Source organism: Crocuta crocuta, unplaced genomic scaffold (genome assembly GCF_008692635.1).
Source record: "Crocuta crocuta isolate KB4526 unplaced genomic scaffold, BGI_CrCroc_1.0 scaffold506, whole genome shotgun sequence".
Lineage (NCBI taxonomy): Eukaryota > Metazoa > Chordata > Mammalia > Carnivora > Hyaenidae > Crocuta > Crocuta crocuta.
Window position 1 is genome coordinate 1,627,161 of NW_027528991.1, and position 8,623 is coordinate 1,635,783.

Consider the following 8,623-nt stretch of genomic DNA (forward strand, 5'->3'; position numbering starts at 1 on the left):
CTGAGTGGAAGTCGGCGCTTAACCGACCGAGCCCCCGGGCGCCCCGCTGCAGCTGCTGGGGCGCCCTGGCGGCCAGCGCTGGCCCAGGGCGGCGGCGAGACCGCCCGCGAGGGGGACAGGGTGGAAGCAGATGCGCACGTCCCGCGCTCCTCCTTGATTCCGGCGGAGGTTTGGGAGGGCGCAGGGGCTCCGGAGCGGGTGGGGGACTTGGCACAGCTTGGACCTGTCTGCCGTGGTACAAGTGCTGCCTCTGTCTAGCGAGTGACTTGCGGGGCGTCACGCTGGCTCAGGACTCTGAGCAAGGGGTGACCCAAAGGACTCTCCCGCGGGAATCCCTGGCTCCGGGCCCGTCTGCAGCGCCGCGCTAAGCCCCGACCGCGCGCTCTGCACGTGGCTGAGGTTTGCCTGCGGGTTTTAAGGCGGGTGGACTGTGCGCTCTCCGTGGGCAGGACCACGGGCCTGAAGCACTGTCAGTGACACCTGCTGACGAGTGTGGTTGTCCCCACAAGGGTGCTGCGGTCACCTGATCGTAGCTCTTGCCCCGTCTTGTTGAACGTGGGCTGTGACCCTGGGCACCCAGGGCAGGCGTGGGGTGGGGGATCAGGGCAGCAAGCCCCCCAGCTCCGTGAGCCTGTCTCCGCACACGCCCAGCTGCACCAGTGGGTGCTGGGCGCCCTGGCCTGGAGGCCGGGGAGGACAGGTGCCCAAGTAACCACCGCAGTCCCAGCACCACGTTCTGGTGGGTACAGCGGACCCCGCCAGCACTGGCTAAGCGCCGTAGGGGTGGTGGCCCCTAATTCCGGCCTGTGCCCCCCCCAGCCGCACGCGGGACCCCAGGCTCTCACCGTCCTGCTCACGGCACATGGTCCCGCCAAGAAGCCCCCTCCTCAGGGAGCGCCCGGAGGCTCAGCCGGTGGGGGGGCTGGGTGACGCCAGTCCCCGGGACACGGCCGCTCGTGGGCACGGCTGCAGCCTTGAGAAGAAGCACGGTGGCCCCCGAGGGCGTCGCTACCTGAGTTGCGTCCACGGGTACCCAGGGCTCCAGATCCTGCTCCTGGGACAGGCGAGCGTGACCCCAGCCGCCACCGCGGGGAGGCGTGCCCACACCGCGCCCGCCGGAGGGAGGCCAAGTGCCGGCTTCGCGGCCCGGGCCAGGCCTGCCCCACGTGGGGCACCTGGGGACGGCCACTGCTCTGTGGGTCCCCCTCGCCTGCTTCCCTGGCTGGGGCTGACGTGGGGCCCCCGGAAGAGGCTGGGGGTGAGGGAGGCACTGTTGACACTGAAATCAGCTCTTTGCACAAGTATTCGCGGGGCAGCTGCCACGTGGGTGAGTCAGGCTGGGGCAGGACGCACAGGCGTGTGCACGGGGGACGCGGCGCCCGGCGCTGCTTGTCGCGTGTCTGCTGAGTGGCTGGGCCCTGGGGACCTGCCGGAGAAGTGTGGGTCACGGCGGGCATCGGGCTCTTCGCTGATGGTGCGCAGCCTGCTTGGGATTCCCTCTTCCTCTCTCCCCGCCCCGGCCCTGCTCACACCCCCCTCACCTCTCTCCCCGCCCCGGCCCTGCACACACCCCCTTCACCTGTCTCCCCGCCCCTGCCTTGCTCACACACCCTTCACCTCTCTCCCCGCCCCTGCCCTGCTCACACACTCTTCACCTCTCTCCCTGCCCCGGCCCTGCTCACACACTCTCTCTCTCTCAAAATAAAATAAACATTTTAAAAAATTGAAAATAGAGAGAGGGCAAGATGGCGGAGAAGTAAGGAGCTCCGTACTTGCACTCGCGCCCATACATCACACAGAAAAGATCTGAAGCCATTGGACACCTTACAAAACCTGAGAGATTGGGAGAAAAAAGACGTAGAATCCACTGAGAGAGNCTGGGTGTTATGTGGAAACTAATTTGACAATAAACTATTTGTAAAAAAAAAAAAAAATTGAAAATAGTCTGGTCCACACATAGGCACAAACCAAATGGAACCTGAGACCCTTTGGGGCCCCACCTGTGTGAGGAACCCCACTCTGGGAGGACGCTCCCCTCGCCCACCCACCATGGGCATGAGACAGTCATTAAGTGCCCCCTGGGCAGCACTCAAGGGTGCTTTTGTGAGGGAGTCCGAGATGAGAAATCCCGGTGCCCGCCCAGAGGGCGTGACCCGCCAGCATGCACACCTCTCAGCAGAATCCGGGCCCTGGGGGGCAGGAACGGCGCCCACACCCACCGCCGCTCTGTCACCTGAGCAAGGGGACATATTATAGAGTTTTGTTCCCAGGCTGCAGAAGGTCTGGCAGCCATTTCTCAACACAGTCCAGGGGCCTTGAAGGCCACTCACCCCTGCTGGCCCCAGCCCAGGGCCCCAAGGCCAGCCTGCCCCTGCAGCCCGGTCACCCCCCGCCCCCACCCCGTCAGGCCAGCCCACAGCCGCCTGGCTCCAGCACAGTCCCCTCTTCCCCGTGTCTGCGCCCAGGCCTCCGGCCAGGTGGCCCTCGGGTGGGAGGGGCTCCCCGTGCTCCCCCAGGGCCCCTCCTCCCTCTCCCACCTCCACAGGCTGCCTTCTGAGCACGGAGTTTGCTGACACTGCTCTTCTGAGTTCCTTGAGAAAGAGGACGTTGTGCGTCATTTCTGCACCCGTGTCCAGGCTTTCGGGTGGGCACGTGTGGGCTGGCAGGGTGCAGAGGGTCCCAGGGAACGTCCAGTGTGGGGGGAAAGCAGACCCACGCCCTGGGAAACGGTCAGATTGATGCCTGCCCGGCCCCAGCACAACTGGCTTTGTTGCTGAAAGTGGCAGAATTGCTTTATGTGTTTTTAATATTTATTTATTTTGAGAGACAGAGAGAGAGAGTCCTGAGCAGGCCCCACGCTGTCAGCACAGAGCCCAGCTTGAGGCTCCCATCTCCTGAACCTCGAGACCATGTCCTGAGCCCAAATCCAGAGTCAGACACTCAACCTACTGAGCCGCCCGGACGCCGCTGAGGACGAAGCCAGCAGAATTTCATGCGTCTGTTTTTTAAAAACTAGCTGGATGTTGCTGCTTTGAAGGTCACGTATATTTAGGTTACGAAGACTCCCTCTGGGGCTCAGGTGGGGGCTGTCGAAACGGGGCTGCGCCGCCGCTGCTCCCGGGGACATGGGTCCGGGGGCTACAGGGCTCTGCTGGAGCGGCACACGCTGTCTCAGCAGATGACGGTCAACCAGGGACCCTGGCGTCAGAGCCAGGCACCTGCGGGGGGGGCACCCTGCTGGCCAGGTGTCCTTGCTGCGGTGACTTGCTCTGTCCACGCTCACGGAGAAGGACGGAGAAGCGGGTCCGAGCTGGCGCCAGGCTGACCTCAGGCTCAGCACCTTCTGCATGCTGTGCTCCCCAGGCTGTGCTCCCCAGGCTGTGCTCCCCAGGCTGTGGGCTCCCCAGGCTGTGCTCCCCAGGCTGTGGGCTCCCCAGGCTGTGCTCCCCAGGCTGGGCTCCCCAGGCTGTGCTCCCCAGGCTGTGGGCTCCCCAGGCTGTGCTCTCCTGACTTCTAGAAAGGCCGGTTTCAGTTTTTGCTTCCGTGACTCAGTCCGGGTGCCCAGCAGGCAGCTAGCTGCGCGAGCAGAGGGCAGCGCTGCCCAGGCAGATGCGCCTCCTGGGAACCCGCACGGGAGAGGGGCTGACCTGGCGGCTTCGGGCCTGTGCCTGGACATCTGCTGGGCACATCAGCGCTCACCTCGTGGCGGCTGCACGGGCACCGCTTCTGGCTGCTCAGTTCCCCTGTCTGTGGTTTTGACCCCAGTTTGTAAGTCCACAGAGTTAAGCCCAGGACAGGGGCAGCCAGGCCCCACCCCCTCGCACCAGACCCGCCGTCTGCTGCTTGTCTCGGGAATCACCTCCTTGCTGTTGCCTCGGGGAGGCCCGCGGGGAAGGTCCGTGCCCCACCCCCTTGGCACCGGGAGGCCCACGCCCGGGGCAGCCCTGGTCTGGAGGCCCCTGAGAACGTAGGACCCGCCCTGGGCGTCAGCGCTGGGAGGTCCCCGGCCTGATCAGGGACGGGCACCTGGCACTGTGGGGGGGCAGGGCGAGGTACACGGCAGCTTAGTTTGCTTCTAGCCTCGCTGCTCCGTGCGGATCCTGGGCAATCCCCTTACCCCTGCTGGACTTTGGTTTCCTCCAAATGTAAAATGGAAGCAATACCAGCCTTTTTGTCTTACGGGGTTGTGTATGTGAGAGCGTTTGGGAAAGTTAAAGCATAAACATAAAACACATTAAAGAGAATAGGAGGTGCAGTGTCAGGTGTTAGCCAGGCTCCCGGGAGGTGAAACCACAGCTGAGAAAAGGGCAGGGAGTTCAAGGGCCCCTAGCCCAGGGAGGCTAACGCCCCCAGGCCACCTGCTGGTGAGTGGGGTGCGGACACATCACCTGTGCAGCACAGACATCTCTCAGGAGTGTCCCGAGGGAACTCCAGGAGCTGAGGACCCCTGTTGCGCACGACTGTGCGGCACCATGCCCGGCAAATGGAACAGGGACACAGTGAAGCCGAAAACCTTTTCATTTTACCCTCCAACAAAACGGGTTTGTTTGCCTCTTTAGTTCAGACTGGCCTGCGCCCGAATCGGCTTCCTGCGTGAGGACGCAGAAGGCCCTGGGCCGTTGCGAAGAGCAGCTCTGTGGATGCTGTTGAGAGAATCGCAACATGAAGGTTCAGGTGATGTTGACTTTACTCCAGACAAGTGCTCGGTCAGCGGAGGCTCCAGGGACGCTCTGTCGAGACCCCCTGGCTTGCTTGTCAGAAGTTCTGTAAACAGACTGTGACTTTGTCTTGGTCCCGGTCCTGGGCGCTGCTACCACTTGGAGCAAGTGAAAACCCGAGTTGGTCCAGACAACGTGAGTGACCCTGTAAAACAGTATGTACGTTAGGAAAGAGCCTCACTGTGTCTCCACTGACATTTCCATTTGAGGCTGGACATAGTCAATGCCAAATGTGTTGGTTCATTGCAGGTGACAGGCTGGGAGAAGGGGGCGTGCCTGTGTGATGACCGAGACTTTGAGTTCTGAAGTAGGAGAGCATGTGTGATGACTCTGACTTTATGCTCTGAGGTAAGGGAGCACGTATGATGACCCTGACCTTGAGCTTGGAGGCAGGGGAGCCTGTGTGATGACTGTGATGTTGAGTTCTGAAGTAGGAGAGCATGTGTAATGACCATGACCTTGAGTTCAGAGGCAGGAGAGTATGTGTGATGACAGTGACCTTGAGTTCTGAGGCAGGGGAGCATGAGAGATGACTGTGACCTTGAGTACTGAAAAGGGGAAGCATGTGTAATGACTGTGACCTTGAGCTCTGAGGTAATGGAACATGAAGTATGACTGTGACCTTGAGCTCTGAGGCAGTACAACCTGAAGGATCACAGTGACCTTGAGCTCTGAAATAGGGGAGCATGAAGGATGACTGTGACCTTGAGTTCAGAAGAGGGTGGGGTATGTGTGATGATCATGACTTTCAGATCTGAGGCAGGGGAGCGTGTGTGATGACCATGACCTTGAGTTCAGAGGCAGGGCAGCATGAGGGATGACTGTGACCTTGAGTCATGAGGTAAGAAAGCATGTGTGATGACCGTGACCTTGAGTTTTGAGGCAGGGGAGCATGTGTGGTGACTGTGATCTTGAGTTCTGAAGATGGGGAGCATGTGTGTTGATTACAACCTTGAGTTCTGAGATAGAAAAGTATGTGTGATGACTGTGACCTTGAGCTGTGTGGAAGGGGAGCATGTGTGATGATTGTGACCTTCAGTTCTGAGGTAGGGGAGCATGTGTGATGATCGTGACCTTGAGTGCTAACAGCTCTGGGTCCTAAGAACCATTTTCCGTGGCTGGATGTTGTGTGCTCCCTAGGAGTCAAGCCTGCCTTTGTCCATCTCTTCTTTGGCCAGATCTGCCTCACGGGACAGCTGCCATGGGGGTTGCCCTAGGGTGGCCTTCTAACTGGATCCATCCATTGAGTGGGCCATTACTGATTATTGAGAACTTACTTTAACTAGTGCGTTTGTCGAAGCCGCGGGGCACCCCGGGCAGGGCCGACGCTGCGCTACGGACTTGGCAGGACAGGTAACAAGCGGGAAGCGAGGCCATCTCAGTTCCCCTGCGCGTCAGGAGGAGAAGAACATGGTGGTGAGCCGGCACAGCGCTGGAGGGAGAGGGGTGGGCGGGTGGCCGAGGAGCCCCCTCCACGGAGGTGCCGTTTGAGCCGAGGCGAGAGCGGTGGAGGGCTCTGCCCTTCCGGAAGCTGGTGGAGACCGTGGCCGGCGGCTGTTCGGACCAGCCCCTCCAGGCAGTGTCTTCAGGACAGCACACCTGCTCCAGGGTGAGGGAGGCTGGGGGGGGACTGGGCACTGGGGGGGCGGCGAGCCCATCAGTCTGATAGTGGGGGCTGCACAAGAGGCCGTCATTTCTGGCCAGCCGGTTTCTGGGTGCTTGACGGGTCGGTGTGCCTCCGTGGCCCCGGGTTTCAGGCCAGGACGCCGATCCTCGGGCGCCTGCTGCAGAGCTCCCGGGTTGGGGTGCGGCTCCCTGGGCGAGGGGCCACATGTGTGAGGGTGGGGACAGCGCGTGGGGAGGGCACGTGCGGGGGAGACGAGTGTAGGCTGAGTCAGCAGAGCTAGGATGGGAGGCGACTGCGGAGGGCGCTCCCGGCAGAGGGAGGGCCAGAGCCGGGTGCCTGGGGTGCAGCGAGCAGCCTGGGGGAGAGGACCCTGGGCGGGGNTGGGATGTCCTTAATCGTTTCCGTCAAGTCCTTGCTAAGTTGGCAGGACCCATTCGTGATGACACACCTTGCAGTTTGCAGGGCACCTTGTTCCTCCTGAGCCCAAGGCAGCGAAGAAATGGACCCAGGCGCCCCCCACCCCCATGCACCTGGGGGAGGCTGTGGCCCCTCCTTCCGGAGCCTATGGGAGGTGGAGGAGGTGGGAATGTGGTCAGATAGGTGCGGGGTGTTTTGAAGGCAAAGCCGTCAGGATTGGGGGCCCCCAGACTTGGGGGACATGAAGAAGGGGGTGGTCCCAAGCGTTCCGTCCTGAGCGGAATGTCACCGCTGACAGCTCCGCAGGCGCTGTGTTCCTGCCAATGTTGGGATGACCCGAGGGCGCTCTCCGGCCAGTGCTGCCTGGCGGGGTCCGGTCTGCTGCTCCCGCTCCCTCTGGTGGCCGAGCCCTGCTGTCGCGGCGCTTCCGCGTCCCATTCTCCCCCACCCGCAAGGTGCTCTGGGGACCCAGGGGAGGTGAGGGTGAGGATTTCACAGCAACAGTGAAGCACATTGAAGCCAGGCTGCCCGCACGGTGCCTGTGGACCGTGCTGCTGATGGGACCCTGACTCTGAGCCGGTGTCCCCGGAGTCACCAGGCTCCCAGCGAGGGCGTGACTATGAAGGCAGCTGACAGGCAGGCCTCCGACGGGTGGAAACCAGCAGCCCAGTACACAGACAGACACGCAGACACGGCCCAGTACGCAGACAGACACGCAGACACAGCCCGGTACGCAGACAGACACGCAGACACGGCCCGGTACGCAGACAGACACGCAGACACAGCCCAGTACACAGACAGACGGGCAGACACAGCCCGGTACACAGACAGACACGCAGACACGGCCCAGTACGCAGACAGACACGCAGACATGGCTCTGTACATGACAGACATGCAGACACGGCCCAGTACACAGACAGACACCCAGACATGGCCTGGTACACGACAGACGCGCAGACACGGCCCGGTACGCAGACAGACGCGCAGACACGGCCCGGTACGCAGACAGACGCGCAGACACGGCCCGGTACGCAGACAGACGCGCAGACACGGCCCGGTACGCAGACAGACGCGCAGACACGGCCCGGTACGCAGACAGACGCGCAGACACGGCCCGGTACGCAGACAGACGCGCAGACACGGCCCGGTACGCAGACAGACGCGCAGACACGGCCCGGTACGCAGACAGACGCGCAGACACGGCCCGGTACGCAGACAGACGCGCAGACACGGCCCGGTACGCAGACAGACGCGCAGACACGGCCCGGTACGCAGACAGACGCGCAGACACGGCCCGGTACGCAGACAGACGCGCAGACACGGCCCGGTACGCAGACAGACGCGCAGACACGGCCCGGTACGCAGACAGACGCGCAGACACGGCCCGGTACGCAGACAGACGCGCAGACACNGTACACGACAGACGCGCAGACACGGCCCGGTACGCAGACAGAGGTGCAGACACGGCCCGGTACACGACAGACGCGCAGACACAGCCCGGTACACGACAGACGCGCAGACACGGCCCGGTACACAGACAGACGGGCAGACACGGCCCAGTATGAGACAGACACGCAGACACGGCCCGGTACACAGACAGACGCGCAGACACGGCCCGGTACACAGACAGACGGGCAGACACGGCCCAGTATGAGACAGACACGCAGACACGGCCCGGTACACAGACAGACATGCAGACAGGTGACTCCGTGCTGTCCGGGGAACTGATGTGTCACGTGGGGTGAGGCAGGCGCCCCTGTCGCTGCGGGGCGCGGCGGGAGGGAGGGGGAGCCCAGAGGCTCCGTCTGCCTGTGTGTGTGTCTGTCTGTCCACACAGCCCTCCCGTGCCTCCTGCCCTCCC

The 8,623-nt window shown here is 62.6% G+C and overlaps 1 long non-coding RNA gene across 1 annotated transcript in view; it reads right to left on the minus strand.

Moving 5' to 3' along the window:
* Positions 1-4,500: 4,500 nt before the first annotated feature.
* The window catches only part of LOC144226055 (uncharacterized), a 10,532-nt gene continuing 6,409 nt past the window's right edge, over positions 4,501-8,623 (minus strand). The window contains exons 2-3 of the long non-coding RNA XR_013333517.1: positions 5,996-6,105; positions 4,501-4,863 (exon numbers count right to left, since the gene is read on the minus strand). This is a non-coding gene — a long non-coding RNA (uncharacterized LOC144226055). The remainder of the gene's footprint in view (positions 4,864-5,995; positions 6,106-8,623) is intronic.